Source organism: Psammomys obesus, unplaced genomic scaffold, assembly GCF_907164565.1.
Source record: "Psammomys obesus unplaced genomic scaffold, mPsaObe1.curated_primary_1811, whole genome shotgun sequence".
Classification (NCBI taxonomy): Eukaryota; Metazoa; Chordata; class Mammalia; order Rodentia; family Muridae; genus Psammomys; species Psammomys obesus.
Window position 1 is genome coordinate 21709736 of NW_026592890.1, and position 21125 is coordinate 21730860.

At 41.0% G+C, this 21125-nt stretch overlaps 1 protein-coding gene across 3 annotated transcripts in view; it reads right to left on the reverse strand.

Moving 5' to 3' along the window:
- Atg5 (autophagy related 5) overlaps window positions 1-21125 on the reverse strand; it is a 92712-nt gene that overhangs the window by 18546 nt on the left and 53041 nt on the right. The window lies entirely within an intron of this gene.

A 21125-nucleotide genomic window follows, 5' to 3' on the forward strand; every position in this document is an offset into this window, starting at 1 on the left:
GACAGAGATAACGATTTCAGTGCCAGGTGAGGCATAACCCCCTTGTGAGTAACTTGTCAAGAAGGCCCCAGAAACCACTAAACAACACAGGCTACTGCCATTGCTCTTGGTTGCCCACCAGAACTAAGATAGTAAAGCCATATTGCTAAAAACACCACACACTTTGGTTGCAGGACACAGAGAAATCAATTTGGAACTGACCTGGAGATTCCTCCCTGCTGGCTAGCTTTCCTAGTGCTGGAAGGCGCTACACAGGCCACTGGGGGAGAAAAACCATCAACAGTATTACCCAGGGGTGGTCCCTGCTTGTGACAATGCTGACCTGCCAGACAAGACATGCCCAAGACGTTGAGATAATGGTGTGACTCTTACGGGGTAACCAAGTGCTTTCTGACGAGACCTGAGGCCTGCTCTATAGGGAGGAAATCAAGCCTGACTATAAACCTGGTCAAAATCCCCTGGCTGGGAAGGCCACCAGCCACCCCACTATTGTTGTCTTGCTAAATGGCCACACTGTTGGTTTCTACACTTTTCTATTTACACCTATGGGTAAGTGCCGCTCTAAACTGCGGTCAAGAAGCTTCTTGCAGTAGGTGGGGATACAGAGCACTGAGACTAAGTACTGACTGTTCGTTCCTAAATAGGATGTTTGTATAAACCCTCAGAGAACTCACAGAAGTGTGTGTGTGTGTGTGTGTGTGTGTGTGTGTGTGTGTGTGTGTGCGCGGGGGGGGGGGCGGGAAGGGGAGTGTTAAGGGTCAGACAGTGCAGAGGAATGCAGTGAAATGCTTCCTCTGGATATAACATGGATGGTGTACTCGTGAACACACAGCAGCTAAGGGTACCTGCATAAGATCAAGCCAATCAACGTTACAGCATGGATGCGGGAGGGGCTCAGGAGGTCCCACCCAGGGCTGAGGAGCTATTGACAGCTGCTGGCTGCAGAGAGTCATTATTCTTCAGGTGTGTGGTTGACGGCAGGCTGCCCATGCCCTAGTGAATGGCCCCACACCTCTATGCATACCAGTAGTATTATCTGGACTGAGTTTCTTTAAAATCAAAAGAAGGAAATAGAAGAAAAAAAAAAGATGGGAAATGCTGGGATTTGGACTGGGTATGATCAAGGTAACTCTGCATTCATATTAAATTGTTCAAGAATAAGTAAAAATATTCTTTAAAACAAACACCCAAAACAAAAGAACCCTGGTTGACTACCTCACCGAAAAGGAAACTGGTAGGTTATCATTGTGGTGGTGCCATGAGCTGATTCAGGACAAGGCGGAGTGTAGAAAATCAGATTTACTGGGAGCAGCTCACATAGGGCTCATTGTCCCAGAGAAGTCATCACACAGGGGGAGACAGAAAAGTACTTGGTCGCAGAGAGAGAGGGGAGAGACAAAGACACAAAGACACAAAGACACACACACACACACACACACACACACACACAGAGAGAGAAAGGAAGAGAGGGAGAGAGGAAATGCAGAAAGAAGGGAGGCGGGGACACCAAAACATTTGGAGTATGTACTGAAGGGTAGAGGAAGCCCCTGCTTCTGGGCTGGAAAGTTCAGTGTAAAGGGTAGCGCATATCAGCCAAGTCCTGGAACAGGCAGGGATTGAGGATGCTAGGAGAACCTGAAGGTCAGGTCTGCATTGGTTGAAAAGGCACCTTAACTGCTTGTCTGGGTCTGAAGCTCAAGAGAAACTTCTTATAGAGTCCACCATCAGAGTGGTGGGGTGTGAGGGGCAACAGACATCTGATAACACTGAATTCTTACTAAACGTCTAAGGTTTGACAAAGTATCAGGGTAATTACTACAGCAGAATTTATTCCTAATACTCGCCTTACTTTTACCCACTTTTAAGAGCATTTTCTTTTCCTCAGGGACCAGAGTATAGAATCTCTGCAATCAGGTAGCTCAGGTGTCCTGGAACCGCCCACCCTGCCTCTGCTCTGCCTCATGAGTGCTGGGATTACTGTGGTGTGCAACAACAGCTCAACAACCTCCATCTCCTCTAGGACTGTGCCAAGCACAAATTAAGAGAATGAAAAATGTTCCTTTTCACTCTTAACTGTTAGTCCATTTTTTGATGATAAGTCTTAATTTTAAGCCTCCAGATGTGAAAAATCACAAAAAATAAGCCTAATTTAAGACTATAACTTCAAATACCCACACAAAAAAGATAAACCTTTGGGGGGAAATATATATATATATATATATATATAGGCTTTTAGTCAGAGGGCACTCTCAGTCTTTTTGAAATAGCTACCACTTTAAGAACGAAAATAAAACATGAGAAAAAACATGTAAATGTGAGCAATTCAGTGGATATGTAACAAATGCTAAAAACTGTATGTGAACAATATAACTGATAATTTGGGGCAATCATAAACATAAAGTGTACAAAACAAAAGGTCAGCAACACTGTGTCAAAAAGAATTTGGGTCCCTTCACTAACTGGCTTACACAGGGGTTTTAAAATTTACTGTTATCTTTTTATTTATAAAGCCTATAGTTTAGTGCACACATTAAAAAAAAAAAAGGATCCTGTCCAAGTAACTGACTAACTATGCAAAGATAATAAAGTTAGTGGTGCCCCAGAAGCAGAGAAATGAAAAGGGACTAAGGCATTCACTTAAAATCACCACCAACCACTTAGAGCGTCTGTCTTTCAGGTCACCAAGAGGCTTTTAAGAGTTTTCGGTGAAGGAAGTGACATGATGAAAGATGCTTTTTCTCCAGACTAATGCAAAGCAGTGCGGGGACAGCCCAGGCAGGAGATGAAATGAGGACGGGTGGCAGTTGGCTGTAGAAAACGAGCCTTGGAGAGACAGCCTGGACAGGGCGGGGGTAGGGAGGTTAGGGTGTACAAGGGCAGCAATGCATTCGCAAGCAAATGTACTAGCTGGAGCAGAAATCAGTAATGCCCTAGTAAACTCTACAGGGTTCAGATCTCACTCATACCTAATTAGCAGCAGAAATGTGAATTACAATAAAATTACCTAAAAACAGGCTAAAAGGAAAAGCCAAAATAGTCATGGTGACATGTAAAAAAAAAATTCTAATTCCAATACTGAAAAAAAAATGGCCTGTTATTTCTCAGTGTAGCTCCTGTTTTCACTCTCCCCATAACAGTAAAGGTAAACTTTTCACAATAATACACCTTAACTCAATACCATAAAATGGTAACCTAGATGATTCACCAAAGGGAAGTGGTGCTTGCATCTATCATAGATAAACTACAAAAGAAAAAGCCGACCAAACACAGCCAAGTAGACCAACCAATACTGCTTTTATGTTGACAGGATAACTCTAGCTTGTTCCAGTCAATTTACTAGACCTTCTCTAGTAAATGAGAAATTAGAAAACATACAGACTGTGTAAAAGGCACATTCTCACAAAGTAAGATCAAGTGTGAGTTTCAGGCATTTACGTGACAAAAAAAGTTAAGGTATTGTCAAAGAGTACAGACTCTGATATGATAGAGCTAGACGGCAGCTGTCATTCATTACAGAACCACAGGCACAATGAACCAACTTCTCTGAAAGTAAACATACAAACGCACATGGGTGTGCACAAATGAGAGTAAAACATTCCGCCCTGCAGAGAAGCTCGAGCAAGAAGGTAAGCAATTCAAAATAGCTTTAGGAAGTCCCTGAAACTGACCAGATTTACTAGGGCTCTTCCTGCCCCAGTAAACAGGAACAGCTGAGAGTCACTCTCCTTAAAGGGAAGCTGAGCTACAAAGACCTTCAGACAAGCTGAGTTGCAAAAATGACTTTGAGACCAGACTGTCTGGAAGGGGTTTGGACCAACTGAGGCACTTGGAAAGGGTTCTCTCTAACTTGTTGAGCTGCCTAGAGGCTCTTCAGAGTGCTCGGGGTTCCCAGCTTTTGTGAACTGTCACTCATGCTGGTGTAGGCACTGGTGATACAGCGGTCTTTGAGTCATTTCTGCTCCCGTAAGTAACCCCTCCTCCATACACCTCTTAATAACCCCAATAAAACTTCCTGGTTCATGAACTTGGACTTTGATGGTGCCCATATTTTGGTCTGCCATGGATCCCTATCTGGGGTGAGCAGACATGTGTGTTGTGTCTCCCCAGAAAAATTTTTGTCATGTAACAATAATGCTAAGGATAGTGGAACTAAGAAAGTTTTAATTCAAAGGTAAGCAAGAACAGGGTCTCCTAAGATTTCTCTTAGGCATAACCTAATGATCAGAGGGGCCTGATTTATTAAAGTCCGGGCAGAATTTCCTAACAGTAGTCATCCAAAGGTTTAACTTCTCTCAGGTATTAGAATAACTATGCTTTAAATAAATAAATTAAAAAAACCTGTAAGCATGCCCAATTCTGCACAAATGATACCTTCCAAAATAAAAAACCTCAACAATTACTAGGTCACAAAAAACATCTCCTTGGTAGCAGTGAATTTTTTTTTCTACTCCATTTGAAAGACTCCATAATAAACCACATAGCTGCTGTTATTCCATTCATAATGGTAAGGGCATAATTCTGGCATAAACAGAATTGCAAAGCACAGTGTTATTTCCTCTTCTAAAAAACAAAACAAAACAAAACAAAAAAGAAAACAACTTTAGGATTGCTTGTACCAAAGTACAGGCGGAAGAAGAGGGAGAATTGCCCAAGCAGGACATGACGATAGCCTAGGATCTCTAGTAAATTACATCAGGAGTCTTCATTAAAGATCTGTCATGCTAATACATGCTTAGGAGGATAGCACATATGTAAGTAACTGTAACACAGTCATAAGTGACAGCAGAGACACAAACTAGGTGCCGTGAGGAAATACCATAACGCCAGAGCACAAAACTTCACCCCGAGGCTAGGGTCACACACAGCTCAGTGATGAGGCACCTGCCACCCTGCGCAAGGCTGGGTCTCCAGGACCACTCGACTAAAGCAAATCAAACCTGGACCTCTCACCAACAGGAACAAAAACAGAACAAAAAATCCCTAACAAGTTACATAAGTTTAAGTTCTACGGGTGAAAGACACACCAGTAGATATAAAGCAAAAGCAGAAATTGCACAGTACATTGAGCGTAAACTTTTAAAACACATCATTTCAAAAGAGGATAAAAACACAGGGTGAAATATAGAAGGCCATCAAGTCTCCAACTTAAAATAGGATTTTATTTATTTTTTAATGAAGAAAGTGGTAATCACATTTCAATCTTCACGAAGACCTGGAATAACAGTGTTTACTAGAAATTAGTGGATAACAAAAGCCAACTGAGGGCCGGTGTGCAGTGTAGCAGAATAAGCCAATGTGATTGATTGGAATCCCAACTCCTCACACTGTCTCTAAGTAAAATCGAACACTGGGACTCTGTTTCTCAATCTGATAAGCTGGGAAATGTTATCTATGAATAATTATTATGACATAATAAGACAGATAATACGTAAGATGTAAAGTATATGTGCAGTAGGTAGGAATAAAGGCCAATTCTCACTTTTGATGTTTAAAGCACTATTAAATTAAACAAACAGTAGTTGTTACAGAACCAGTTACAGAGAGAATCAGAAGTAATTAACATTCCACCTTCAGTTTCCTTTGATAATTTATTAATTCAAGTAAGTGCTCATGGCACAAAGTTAAAGAAAGAGCTTTAGACATTACGTGCTGCCAGACTTTACCACAGTAATGTGACAGAGGCTTCAAATTGTCGCAGGCACATGTGGCTGAAGATAGATTCATGCATATCAAATTTTCCATCACATGCTTTTCAGAATCAGCTTCATATTTAAATTAGCTTAAGAATATAGACAATTACAAGATGCATCAAATAAAAATAACAGAGTGGTTTACATCAATGCTGAGAACTTTACAGCAAAGTCTCTGGTGGGAGGTAAGTGAGGGGCCAGGAGGAAGAGCAGTGGGATTCATTCCTTTATCCCTCATTGAGGGAAACGGAGACTTGAAAATAAGCATGTTGAGTGGTCCTGCTAAAAGACTCTGCAGCCTACTTCTAATATTTTTAATGATACCAAGAAATAATAATTAACATTTGAAAAGCTGTCATTATTACAGCCAGGAACACTTAATCTCCAAAGCACTACAGTCTTAATTGAGACTATGATTAAACGACCAGCATACATCCAAATATGTCCTCACATCTGGTTTAAAGTTTGTTTTGTCTCATTGAAATTATTATATTCATTATAATTCTGTCTAGTCAATGCCAAGTGTATTTTGTCACATAACAGTTAAAGCAAATATGAATAACAATTTGTGCCCTCTTCACATCCTTTCACAAGGCAGCATGGTGGATTGAAGACTGGGATTAACTCGATGCTGAGCCTACTGACAGAAGAGATGGGCTGGTTTAGAGTATCTGCTTCATTGTTTGTGTGTGTGTGAGGTGTATTTGGGTGTGGCTGAAGCTCACAACTAGGTTTTAAGAAAATGACTTCTCCACCCTATGTTTTAATTTTGTTTTTGAGACAGGGTTTCTTTGTGTAGCTTTGTATAGAACTTGCTCTGCAGCCCAGGCTGGCCTTGAACTCACAGAAATCTGCCTGCCTCTGCCTCCCTGAGTGCTGGGATTATAGGCGTGCACAACTACTGACTGGCATGTTTTAAATTCTTACTCATTTATTGTTTGAAGTCTTTTGCCTGCATGGATGTTTGTGCACCTCGGGCATGTTTGGGTCCCCTAGAGGTCAGAAGCAGCACTGAAGCCCCTGAGTCACAGATGGTTGTGTGCCACCATGTGGGTGCTGGGAAACAACTCAGGTCCTCTGGAAGAGCAGCTACTGCTTTTAACCACTAAGCCAGCTGTCTAGCCACACCCTGCCTTTTATTTTTAACACAGGGTCTCTTAACTGAACCAGAACCTGCTGTAGCTAGCCTAGCTGGCCAGTAACCTCACAGGTACTCTGCAGTGGTTTAGAGCAGTACATAGCACATGTGGCTTATGTGGGTGTTAGGGATCTGAACTCAGGGTCTCTCTCACATTTGTGCACCAAGTACTTTATGAACTGGGCCAGCTCCCCAGGCCCAATTTAATTTTTTTATATAAAAATTTTAGTAGCATGGCCAAAGAAGAAGACTCAAATAAAGACAGTACTATTAATAATTCTAGAAATAGTTATCTTAATACAGTAAAGAACTCACTCTAAAAGAATTCAGAGTCATACCAAGAGAATCAGAAAGTTTCATTCTATTTAATGGCTTTAACACTTTTGCTAATTTTATTGAAAGCCACACTAAGAATGTTAGATGAATACAAGAAAGAATAATGTAAGTAATTAATAACATACGTATTTTCTTCTGAAAAGTTAAAGGGCAGTTTTGCATGAAGTTGTTATCTCTATGGACATTAACATAAAATAAATTTGAAGCACTTTCAATTTGTACAAATAAAGCAGCAAGAGGAAACGTCTGAGTAAAAGCAGCGTGCTGATCTCAGAAGTGGGGCTGTCCTGAAGGCCAGTCAACTGTCTTCCCCAGGAGACATGCTGCGTCTAAACCCAGCCAAGAACCCGTGACTGTATACAGAAGCAGAACATCTACGCCCACCCTCCACACACGCTCCAAGAGTTTTACAATGAATGCTGAAGCTTGCCATGTGGGGATATTATTTTTTGATGATGTATATAATTTTTCACTGTATCCCAATGAAGTATCAAGGTATTATAGGAAATTTCTGTTCAAAATTTTGAAGCAGCAAATAAAAGTGGTATTTCATAGATCTCACTGTGGATATAATCTACAGATCAGGAAGTTGAGGAAATATTTGCAAATCATACATCTGGTAAGACTAGTGTTTAGAATATAGTTCTCAAAACAACAGAGGGACAATCTCCCTTAAAAATTATGAAAGGGACTGGCACGATGGCTCAGCTGGTAAAGGTGCTTGCTGTGCAGTCCCAGTGACCTGAGTTTGCTCCTCAGAACCCCTACAAGGTAAAGGAGAGAAATGAACCCATAAACTTAATCTCCACACGTGCTCCCACATATATAGCACATACACATACACAAAGTAAGAATAATTAAGTAAAAATAAACAAAGGCAACTGGGGGATAGTGTTTTATACCTATAATCTTAGTACTTGGGAAATAAAGGCAGAGTTCAAGGCCATTTCTCAACTATATAACACAATTAAAGGCCAGTTTAGGTTAACTGAACTGAAAGTCTGTCTCAAAACATCCTCCCACCTCCCCACCAAATGGCTAAAGAAATAAACCAAAAAAACCAAACAGAAACAAACAAAAGGCAGTAATTTAAAGATATGTCTTATAAAAAGATACACAAGCACACAAATAACATCTTAAGCACATGGGAAGACTCTTAGCAGCATCAGTAGTCATCAGAGGAATAAAGACCAAAACCACAATGTGAGGCCCTTTTGGACCACGAGAGAATGCTGGGATGAAAATGTTGCAACTATTCACTGGCACCCTCATTCACTGTGGGCAGGAATATGGTGAAGACACTTTAGAAAATACACTAACAACACTTCAAAATCCTAAACAAATAATCAGCATATAGTCTGCCAACTGTACTCTAAATACCCACAGAAGAGATGTGAACATAAATGATCACCATAAAAAAACAATGCACGGATATTCACTACAGCTGACAGTCGGAACAGCCCAAGGTGGAAACAATGCCTATCAGTGGGCAAGAGCCGCATAGCGGACCATACAAGACCCCCTCCCCCATCACTCTAGATGAGCAATTGTGATCTTCAACAGGCTCGAACCTGGGCATGCAAATGAGAGACGCCAGACACAAAGGACTATGAATTATATCCCTCTAATGTCTTACAATGTCTAGAATAGGCAAAAACCACAGAGATACAAATTAACTAGTAGGTGTAGTAAGTGCGTGTGTGTGTGTGGGGGGGGGAGAGTCTGAGTGACTGCTACTGGGCTGGGATTTCCTCTTTGGGATATGAAAAATGTGAAATTTTTGTAGTGGTGTCAGCTGCATGAATTTGTAATGCTCTAAAAACCTTACTGATTCTAAATGAGTGACATGCATGCTACTACAGTAACAACTCAATAAAACCGCTCAATAAAACTTCATACTCAGGTGTGGTTAGTACAAGAAAGAGCAAAAGACTGTTCCCTGCCACACACAAAAGAGCTTTTGTTTTTTTCTTTTTAATGTTTACTCATACGACTTTATAGGAGTGGTGAATCCTCTTGGGGAAGGTCTCAAGCTTTGTAAGTGACTAAGTAGGAGTTCCTTCAAAATAATTATGTATATATGTATATGTACATATATACACAAACAAAGGAGGTCAATAGCCCCCAAACAAGGGCTAAATAACTATTCTGATCCTTATCAGTTCAGAACATTTCATATTTTTCCCCAAAGAACAAGCAGTATAGGAATTCTTAATGAGAAAGGAAGAAACTCTGCCTGTTTGCCAAAAACTCATTTAATATTTTAGGACCTGATAATGAAAATGCAGCTGAAAAGTTTTTAAGGTACAAGATGTTAGTTTTAAGATGAATGCTTACTAAAATTCTGCTGTTAGTAGACTTAGCATGAGTGCGCGCACCCACAGAAGCCAAGGAACACTGTCAGGTCTCCGGAGCTCCAATCAGAGGTGGTTACAGCTGCTCCAACGAGTGCTGGAAACCTAACTCAGGTCCTCCTGGTAAGAGCACCTAACCTCTGAGCACCTCTCAGAGTCACACTCCATCCCATGTGGTCTGTCTACTTTATTATCTTGAACGTATTTTGTTGCCAACGTTAAGTATTTTTGTAAAATCTACAGTTACTATGAGTTGTGTGTTTTGAGATATGGTCTCTGAACTTGAACAAATGAGATATCCTTGGTTTCCTTGAGAGTTCTGGGGTCACTTCCAGGTAGGTGCATAGGATAGGGCTTACCTCTGCCTCCAGGCATCCTAACACCCAATAATGCCACCATTGTTGGCTGCAACATAGCAGCAAGCCAATCAAGGCTGACAACAGCCCAACGAGCAGGGTGGCGTGCTTGTCCTTCTGTTGCAGAGGCCTAGCCAACCTCTTCCTGCTGTTTCCCCACGCAAGCTCTCAATTTAGTATTCAAGAATAAGTACAACAGGTGTTCCCTGCTGCATAGAAATCTGGAATCTGGACCTACCTCCCAGTGCTTGTCACCTGGCCCTGCCTATAAGGCCAATGTGGGCAAATCTAGCACTGAGTGCCAGTTCAAAGGCCTGGACAACTGCCTGGTGATCAGCAAGCCACACAGCATTTGCCAGCATATGGCAGGGTTTCCATCTAGAGCATCTAGATGTATCCATCTAGAGCATCAACATGAACCACGCCACCAGGGTGAATAACATTTGCAAGGGCATCATGCTCCTAGACCGCAAGAATACACACACCACACTGTGGTGAGCTGATCATGCAGGTGGTAACTGCTCAAGTCTGAGTTGTGTGCTACCCCTTTGACAAGGGCAGAAACACACAAATGCTGCAGTCTGGAGGGAAGGAGCCAGCATTACATACTGTAGGAAGATCTTCAAGGACGAAGGTGGAAAGGCCTTCTTCATGGGTGCCTGGTCCAACATTCCCTGTGGCAGAGGCTAGGGCTTCATGCTGTTTATCTATAAGGAACTCCCTGCAGCACATCACGAAGTGATGTCGATGCCACAAGAAGGCACCTCAGAGTCCAAAAAATGTTCTTGGTAACTGTGATCACCTCTGGGAAGGGATGGACACAGAGAGGCCCATTCTTTTTCTTTTCCTTTTCCCTCCCTCCCTTTCTGGTTTTTTGAGATAGGATTTCTGTGTAGCCTTGGCTGTCCTGAAGCTCGCTCTATAGATTAGGCTGGCTCTGAACATGCAGAGTTCCGCCTGCCTTTGCCTCCCAAGTTGGAGTCCCAGGTTGGAGTTAAAGGCAAGTGCCACCATTCCAACAGTTGAAGCTCTTCCTTAAAATCATGCTGAATCAGTCTGGGCCCACGGAAGATCTCACCACATCACCTCAGGTCTACAAGTCAGCAGGTGTAGACCTAGATTCCAGACACTCATGGGGCCAGTACTGTGTCTACACAATCACACACATCTGTTTGCCATGAAGCACTAGCTCCTCTGTGGCATGGCTAAAATTACAGTTATGCTTTGTGCTGGGTACTCTGTTAGGGAACAATTAACTGGGACCTGGAAGGAATAAAAAAGAAAAAAAAGTAAAAGAAAAAAAAGAAAAGATGTTGCTATATAGCTCTGGCTGGCTCATTATAATCCTCCTGCCTCAGCCTGAGTACTGAAATTACAGGCACATTCCACTACACCCTGGTAAATGATTCATGTTCAGCCCCTTGCCCCTACCTTTTCCTTCTTATAGGTTGTCACATATAAGAGTAGGCCTTTGTAGTATTCATGACAATGCTAAAGAAACATTTATAAGCAGCACAGGTGAGGCTAAGGCAGTACTGCCAGGACCAGCCTAGGACATTGTGACCTTTAAACAGGATTCTGGGAGAATCATGTGTATCAAAGAAGCATAGTGGTGCTTGCCTTTGTTCTCAGTACTGGAGAGGCACAGTCAGGCAAACGTCCCTTTCTGTGAGTTTGAGAAGCAGTCTGGTCTACATAGTGAGTTCGGATATCTCTATGTACAGAGACCAGTCTCCAAAAACAAAACAAAAAAGATTGATATAATCTTGTATAATTTGTTCAACTATGAAATGGAGGTTGTGGTAGCGAGCTGAAAAAACTGCATTCTGTCATCAAAGGCTTCACTAGCAAGAGAGGATACACTGTAACTAGATAAAGATGGCTTCATAAATAATTACCAAACCAGAGATGAGTGGAAGAGCATGATATTACAATTTAAATACAATGTTTTACTACAAAAATTTTAGCTGCCCTAAAATTAACTGCAGTTAAGGGAAATGTTCCTGATCATACAACACCTGAGCAACAGTTACAGTATTTAATATGAGTGTTGTTAAAACATTCCAAAGAAATAAAACTAATCCATCATCTATGCAAAAGGCAGGGAAGTAAAAATTTAAAAACCCTAAAATACCAGCGTATTTAGGAAGAAAGCAAATTTGTTAGTTCTATTCCATTAAGCATTCCTCAAGCAACATAAAAGCCAGAGTTCAGGTTACACTTTGATGTGCAGATCCTTTTGAAAGCTACTCTGCCCAGCTTTATATGAAGCATCTGCAAGTAAAAGGAACACCTAGTGAAGGGTATCCCATCCTGATCCTATGTTTCCTGAAACATCCTCAATCAGAAATTAGCTATGGCTTACAGTAACAGACAATTATCCTCATCATGATGAGAAGGTTTTGGTATAAGCTAAGGGAGTTTTCCTTCGGCACCACACTCCTTTAAAAACTAAACTTCAAGACTCATTAAAATAGGAAATGGTTTACTATGTACTTAAACACTATGTAGTGACTCAGAGGAAAGGAGGATTCCAAAGGGGAGAAGGGAATGGAAAAGTTGGGGGGGGGGGAGAAAGAAAAAGAAGCAAAGACCAAGAGAAAAGCCTATTTGAAATGTGTTATTTAAACAAGTAGAATGAATTACTTCTTTTTGTATATGCAAAATAACTAATGACTCTCTTATCTATGCTTTAAAAACTCTAGGTAAAGTGTTAAGTACTACACTGGGTTTACATGACATTAACTTTTTATCCCTTTCAAGACAGGGTCTAATATAGCCCAGGCTGGCCTCCATCCTATTCTACAGCAGAGGTAGAGTATAATCATCCAGCCCATTACTTCCAGAATACAAGGATTATCACAGGCACATGGCACCCAAGCCTTGTTTTCTAGGTCTTTAATTTTTCAAGTTAAAGTTAACTTTTATTTTTTCTGAACATGCTATTTTTTTAAACTCACATCAACTTTCTATTTTTTGAATATAATCTCTGATATATATATCAATATATATATCTGATATATAATCAATGATGATATGAGTATATGCTTATATGGCATAAAGAACGGTTAAATCAAGTTCAATAAATAATATGCCTCCTCATACATGCACTAGCGTTAACTTAGCCATAAACCTAATGTACAAGTAAGTCATGAGTGAACTCAACAGCCATTCAAAACCCCACTTTAACACTATTTCACGACTAGTTCAATTTGATTTAGTTTGTTTTATACATAACTGTGTCATGCATGTAAATCTAGCAAGTGATTTTCATGGAAGTATCACACTCAAGTTACACATACCGTCTACTCAAATTTGTTTTTTAAATTTGTATCCAAGCCTGTTGAATTATAATCAGACTCTTCCTTTCAATGTCAGAACTTTCCCTAACCCTTCAACTCAAGGCACTACTCTGTATTAGTGTCTTCTTGAACCAGCACTGACTTTCAGCTGGTACCCTCTGTCTAACTTTGAGCTGGGTGTGGTGGTGCATACCTTTAATCCCAGCACTCAGGGAGGCAGAGGCAGGCGGATCGCTGTGAGTTTGAGGCCAGCCTGATCTACAAAAGCAAATCCAGGATAGCCAACGCTACACAGAGAAACCCTGTCTCAAAACACAGAACAGAACAAAACAAAACGAGAGAGAGAGAGAAATTTTCACCCTGTTCAAAGCAGAATAAATTCTGTAAAATGTTCCAAGGCACAAAACTCAAGATAATACAATAGCATATTTGTATCAGACCATATTTATTAACTGAGGATTAAAATGTTAATATATCACAAATTACAAAAAAGCAATCTGCCTAGGCATATGCCTCTCAGAATTCATTCACGATCAATATAATCTATACATACATCATTTCTCTTGGCACATGCACATATTCTGTAAGCTACCTGCACAGATCGAAAAGCAACGTGTACCTAAAACCCTTAAAAAGAAGCAAACCCCCGTGTAAATATTAAACGTGGTCTGACTGCTACGGGAGCAACCAACAGCTTTCTCACTGCCATTTGAGGCCTGAAGCACAGGAGAGAATTCACGGCTGTACTACAAGCCTGGTTACAAGTCCACAGGCAGGGAGGTCACAGTCCCCAGGGATATGGGAGTTGCTGACATGAGCTAGAGTCTTTTGTGAAGAGAGAGCCTACACTGAGAAGGTGCCCCTGCCACAACGGCCTGTGGGGAAGCCTGTGTGACATGTTCTTGACTGACGATTGATGTGGGTGGATCCGTCCTTGGGAGGGGTGCTGCGCTACCCCTGGGTAGACGATGCTGAGCTATAAAGAAACCAGGCTAAACAAGCCATGAGGAACAGGCCGGGAAGCAGCACCTCTCCGAAGTCTCCACCTCAGTTCCTGCCCTCAATTCCTTCAATGATGGACTGTTGCGTGGAACTGTTAGCTGAAGTTGGGCATAATCATGGTGTCTTAGAAACCATTCAATAGAAACCCTAACCAGGATAGGAGGAAAATACAATTGCTGTTTTTGCTAAACAAACATGTGGTTTGTTTAAAGATTTATGTTAATACCCATAAATTAGTGCTGCTTTCAACCTGGGTCAGAGAAGCTTCTTTTTGCATTAGGGAGCAGCCAATACTTAACTGGCCAAAGTGCCAAGAACAAATAACTATGGAGTGCACAGCCCTAAATGAGACACCTGTATATCAGCTTCAGGAAAGCCCAGGGAGCATCATGGAAGAGGGGACAGAAAGATGTTAAGACCTGGAGAGGATGGAGAGAAACTGTCTTCAGGGCATGGCACAGCTGGTACACTCATGTCTTTAGAGCAGTTATGGGTGTGCAATTATGATGATCTGCACAATCACTAATGCCAGCATGGATGGGGGAAGGGCTCTCTAGCCCTAGCTGAGGAGCTACTGGCCACTGATGGCCACTAGGAAAAGGGGTCGTTTTTCTTCAGGTGTGGGGCTGATGGTAGGTTGCCCATGCTGAGGTAGGCAGCATACATTATACTCAGTGACTTATAAAACAAGAGGGAGACGCGAAGGCGGCAAGGACACATGCTGGATGTGTGTGACGGAAAGTAGCATGGGAGGAGAGCTTGGGGGGATATGATCACGGTGTATTGCATATGCATGAAATTGTTCAAGAACAAATAAAAAATATTTTTAAATGGGCATGACTCAACAACTCTGTCCTATATTTTATAAGATGCATGGATATAAAACATAAAATTAAAAAAAAAAAAAAGAAAAATCTGTCCAGGCTCCAATCAGAAAGACTACAAATTATGTTGCTTTGCGTGCAGGTTAGAGTGTGTGTAAGTGGGAGTGGGGATGGAACTCAGTCCTTGGGTGTGCTAGGCACATGCTCTACCACTGATCTATACTCCACCCTGCCTTGTTCTTTTTAAATTGGGTTTCCTTTTAACATTCCTAAATGATTACCTTATGTATAACCTACTTGAAAGTATTAGCAAGTAGGTATTTTTGAAGTCTGAGTAATTCTACCAAAAGCAACTCTCATATTTACCCAAAAGAAGGAACCACTACCAAGAGTCAAAGCCTGGTAATTCTGTTCTCAGCAGACAGGTGTGTGCTCTTTATGTTATATGAAAATCATTTATGAGAAGAACAGGGAAGAAATTAGAAGGTAGTTTTCCCTATTGAAACAAATATGTGATTAAGCAGATTTCCGACAGCACAGAGCTGTCAGTAGGTTGAATGATCGCCTGAGAAGCATCATTCCAGATGTTGACATTGTATACAGTGTAACAGTGAAAAAAAGAAAAAAAAAAAAAAAAAGAAAAGAAGACAACTGGTCAGTGAGGATGGTTGTAAACACGAAAGTTAAGGAATGAAACCTCTCTACAGCGACCTAGACGGGTTGCTACTGCTGAGATCATATTAATAAGGGTAGTGGCCAATCAGGGAAGTGGAGCCCATCAGATGACCATGAATGCTGGGAGAACTGAACACAGTCACCAAAACAGTAAGACCAGCACTCACTATCAGTGCTGAGAATTCACCACAGAGACATCAGGAATAAACATTCTTATAGGTTTGATATCTAGACAGATTATTTCATGATGTTAAATACTATTGACCAGTTCATCACACACTTCCTTTTTCAACGATTGTAATATTTTAAACTGTCTTATGTTTAAGGTAAGTATTGTCAGTCAATTTTTAAAAATGGCATTATTCTTACTGTATCTACTGAAATTCTCAGAAAGGAGAGGTGAAGCTATCACAATGAAAGAGAAGGAAATGCGTACCAGTAACTGACAGTACGGTGTGTGTGTGTGTGTGTGTGTGTGTGTGTGTGTGTGGGTGTGTTCCTAAAACAGTAAAATGACTCTTGCTTTAAAGAATGTTATTACTGTGTGTTGTGTGCATACAGTGTGTGTAGGTGCATGTGTACTGTGGCATATGTGTGGTGGTCAGAGGACAGCTCTTAGGAGTCCATTTCTCTTCTTCCACCTTTATGTGGGTCCTAGGGGTCAAACTCTGGCTGGCAGGCTTACCTGGCAAGTACTTTTACCTGCTGAACCACCTCATCCCCAAATACTGTTTCTTACAAGCAAGAAATTCTTAGTGAACTGCTTACAGCATTTCATTCACAATGCCTGTTTAGATGAGGTATTAGTGACTCAGGCTTCAAGGTTACTGCAGATTATCTCACACACAGGCACAAGCAATGGCACTCATTCTATTCCTGAAATTGATTTTAAAGTGATCAAAAAGAAGTGTCTACTTGGTCAATATAGAACTTTCTGTAGTGAAGAAAAGTTTCCAGACTTTTACGTATGTTTCAATTTCTTCCTGTCTGTGACTTTTCCCTATTAGAAGAAAGGGGACCGAAGGTTGGAAGCTACAGAATGGGAGGACTAATACATGTATATACAAACTGAATATAACTTTAAATGGGAAGCAATAATGCTAAGGCTAAGAAAGCAAGGAAGTGAACCCAACAGCCTATGAAAGAAAACAGGCAATGAGTCTTCACTGTCTCCACTCCACCCCCATGTTTCCTAATCACCAGATGGATGAAGCTGCTGAGTGTCAACGAGCAAAGTATCTCTTAATGATTTCATCTGCATAGAAAACACGAGCACAAAGGGAATAAACACACGTGGAATAGTCAAAACAGTATCTGGTCCTCAAAAACACAAAATAAATGTTAGCAATTACTGTGATTCGTATATAATTTGCTTTCCTTAAATTTTTCTCATAGCAAGTAATTTAGCTGCAAACCATCTGCGATTACTAAGTACATTAAAAACTTGCTGTGTTGGACTGCCCTCTGCAGGCCTCAATTTACCTACTTATTTTACAAGGAGCATAAAGAAAATAGTCAGACTAAAACCATTATTCATTCATTTCTAACAGTAAGACCATGAAACAGCTATGAAGATGCAAAGGAAGACAGTCCTTTTCTAAACAGTTTACTGAATACAGAAAACCTACATACACTTCAACAGAAGAAATCAGGGGAAGCAATAAAAAAACACTATCTTGTACTATATGAAAAAGTGATTGGCTGAAGGTAAGAAGGCCCAAGTTCAGAACTGCTGTCAGGTAGTTGTACACTGGGTAAGTCAGTTTTATGCCATGCTGTCTTACTCCAAAATCAATGTTAAGATGTCAGACGATCCCCAAGCTTCTGCCTTAGCAAATGTGTAATACCTAAGAACAAAGCATTAACCTTTACACATCACCAGCTGAAAAGATTAGGAAAGATTTGCCAGAGATGTGAGATGAAGTTAGAGGCACCGTGAGAGCAGGGTCTACTTCTTTGAGAAGTTGACAGGGCAAGAAAATAAAGCGGCACAGTGTTAAACCACACCATGTGATGTTATTTTAGATACTAGATGCAGTGTGTATTATCAAATTAACAGCAATAAAAAAATCAATATGCTGGCACATGTGGTGGCACATGTTCTGAGTCCCAGCCCTAAGGAGGCTGAGGCACGAGGGTTCAAAGGTAACCCTAGCTATGATGGAGCAAGAACCCGTCTCAAATCACTTCCCCCTGAGGTGGGTGCAGCCTTACCAGGCCACAGAGGAAAACAATGCAGCCAGTCCTGATGAGACCTGATAGGCTAGGGTCAGAGGGAAGGGAAGGAGGACCTCCCCATCAGTGGACTTGGGGAGGATCATGGGAGAAGAGGGAGGTTAGGAGGAGATTGGGAGGGGACTAGGAAGAGGACTACAGCTCAGATACAAAGTGAATAAATTGTAATAATTAAAAAAAAGAAGACATCATAGAGAGCCAAGGGGGAAAATAGTTAAAAATTACAAAATAAAATAAATACTAGAATGTAAACTCATTGTTTTCAAGTATGATTTTGATGAATAAAACAAGTTTCCACTGTTAAAACAAACAAAACCCCTATCCTATGCATTGGAGGGAAAGAAATATAGCAGAAAACTACAAGAATCACTACAAGATCTGTGAGGAGGAAGGAGTAAGAGTGAAAATGAAAACATGGGAATTAAATGCAGGTTGTTCTGGGATGTTAGAATGAGCCACTCAAAGTGAGGAAAATTTATTCCAAAGTATGGTGGAGTCTGGCAACTTGTGGGGAAAGAAACAGGAAATTGAAACACAGGCTTATGTATTTATTGTGGTAGAAACTACACATACAGCAGAGTAGGCAAAGACTAGTGGAATGGACAATTCATCACATGTATTCCATTGGTCAGGAAAGAAAATATAGAATGCATGACAAAACATTATAATAATTTGCAACAAAATTATGACTTAAGACAACTTGACAAAAAACTGACTTACCCAGTGCACAACTGATTAGATAGCAGGTCTGAACTTGGGCTTTCTATCTTTACATTTACTGCTTTTCCAAACCAAACATTCTTAAACATTTACTGTAAACCAGACATACTTAATCTCCACAGCAACAAAACATTACTAATCATATTTTATTGATGAAGATCCAGAAATGTGGCATAAGTGCCCCAAGCCACATACTAAGCTAGATACTGAGTTGAAACTGCCCAAATCACAAGCTCCCTTTTACCTTATGGAGATGGCCTAGCACAGAGGCTCTCAACCTTTTAACCCTGCTACCTTTTAAAACAGTTCCTCACCTGGGCAGTGGTGACACACGCCTTTAATCCAGCACTCAGGAGGCAGAGGCAGGCAGACGTCTGAGTTCAAGGCCAGCCTGGTCTATAGAGTGAGTTCCAGGACAGCCAGAGACAAAAAAGAAACCCTGTCTCAAAAACAAAAACAAAAAACCCCAAACAAACAACAACAACAAAAACCAGTTCCTTATGGTGACCCCCAGCCTTAAAATTATTTTGTTGCTACTTCACAGCTGTAATTTTGTAACCGTTATTAACTGTAATGTAAATATCTGATACACAGCATCAGACCCTCAAGGAGGTTGTGACCCACATGTTGAGAACAACTGGCCTAGACTATCCTGGAACCTGCCATAGCCTCTCAAGTCTGAGTTACAGTTATGTATCACCATACCTGGCCTGACCTTTCCATTTTAACCACTGTATCATTACATGCTACAGAGTTAATTCTTTCAGATTTTTCAAAGGTCTCTATATAAGGACTTACCAGATATGATGGAAGTTTTTAGAGAAAGCAATCATCAATCACTTAATACAGTAAGACTCTTTATTCTTAAGTAGAATACTCAGTTAATATTTTTGCATTTTGGAAACAATTTATTAACACTAACAGTAGTCAGGTATGCACACCTTTAAATTCTAGAGGCAGAGGCAGGACGGTCTATGTGAGCTCAAGGCCAGCACATAACGAGTTACACAGTCAGGACTACACAGTGAAACACAATCTCAAAGCAACAAGCCCTCCAACCCCCACTCAAACAACAAAGCCCTAGGAAACATCTCCGTCTTTATTGTTTTCTCAGAATGTCTACAAAATCCATTTTATCAAGGCTTGGAGAAATAGAGATGCTGTTCTAAGTAACGGCCTTTCATATGAGCTCCTCCACAAAGAAAGGAGAGCACTGTGACGGTGAGTAGGAGTTGTCCAGAGAGATGGGCCTCTGGGGGCATGCTGGGTTACACTAACTGAGGCAGGAGCAGCAGCACGTGCTCAGCACTGTCCATGCCTGACTGTGGATGTGATATGATCAGCTGCCTTTACTTTCCTATCAGGAAGGACTGAACTCTTGAACTGTGAGGCAGAATTAGCCTTTCTCCTTCCCCAAAGATGCTTTTGTCAGGGTATTTCACCCCAACAACAGAAGACACTAACACAATAACCAGTACTTCTTAAAATTAACTTGTTCTTGCAACAACTTGGGGAACATTTGTTCCAAGACACTTTATCATATTTTAGCTTTCTGAGATTCTATCTCATGTCAAAGGCTTTAAAATAGACCATGAACGCGAGAAGAGGGGCCAGAAAGTGGCTGGGTTCTTTCTCAGAAAACTGACATTTGACCTGTCTGTCTGTATGGAAGTTTTGGTTTCTTTAACAACTCAGTTATGTTATATACCCAAGTGTGGGATTTTAGTTTGGGTTTTAGATTGTCCACAGGTGATAACTGCCTCCTTCAGGAGGCAGTCTTTGCCACCTGGTAATGACCTGCCTCACAAAGCACAGAGAGGGGCATGGTCTAGAAATCTGAGGGATATAAATACGAGAGCCCGGAAAGAGAAAGAGTGATATGTGGCAGTTTGGAGAGACACAGGAGAGATGCTTTGTGGCACGCTTGGAGGAGACTACTTGCTGCATTTGCTATTGATGGAGTTGGTATAGCCCCAGGGGAACCCATCAACCCTAAAAGGCTGGGAGAAGTAGAGGAGTAAAGGGTCTGCTGCCCCTCTCCCCACTAACCTTCTCTCTCCTACCTGGGGTTGGGGTGGGGGCTAGAAGAGAGAGGCTTTAAGAAACCTTAAATAAAAAAGTTTAAAAATGAATGCTACATCTGTCCTAGGGTTTATTTGGTCAGACACTGAGCTCACTCAGTGCAAACCTTAAATCCAGAGGCATTTACAGAAAAACTAACTGGCAATTTTTAAACATCATAGCTACTAGAAGGTAACAGTAAGAGCAAACAAGTTAACAACAAAAAAAATGAATAGGAAAATCTAAAAACAAACAATTGAAAGATTATGAAAACCCCAACACATCAATGGTAATCTGGAAGAAACAGGCAGGAACAAAATTGCCCTCACAAAAGCTATGTGGTGACGCCAAATTCCCATACTGTGGCCAGCTTTGAAGGTATTTACTCTCTCTCTCTCTCTCTCTCTCTCTCTCTCTCTCTCTCTCTCTCTC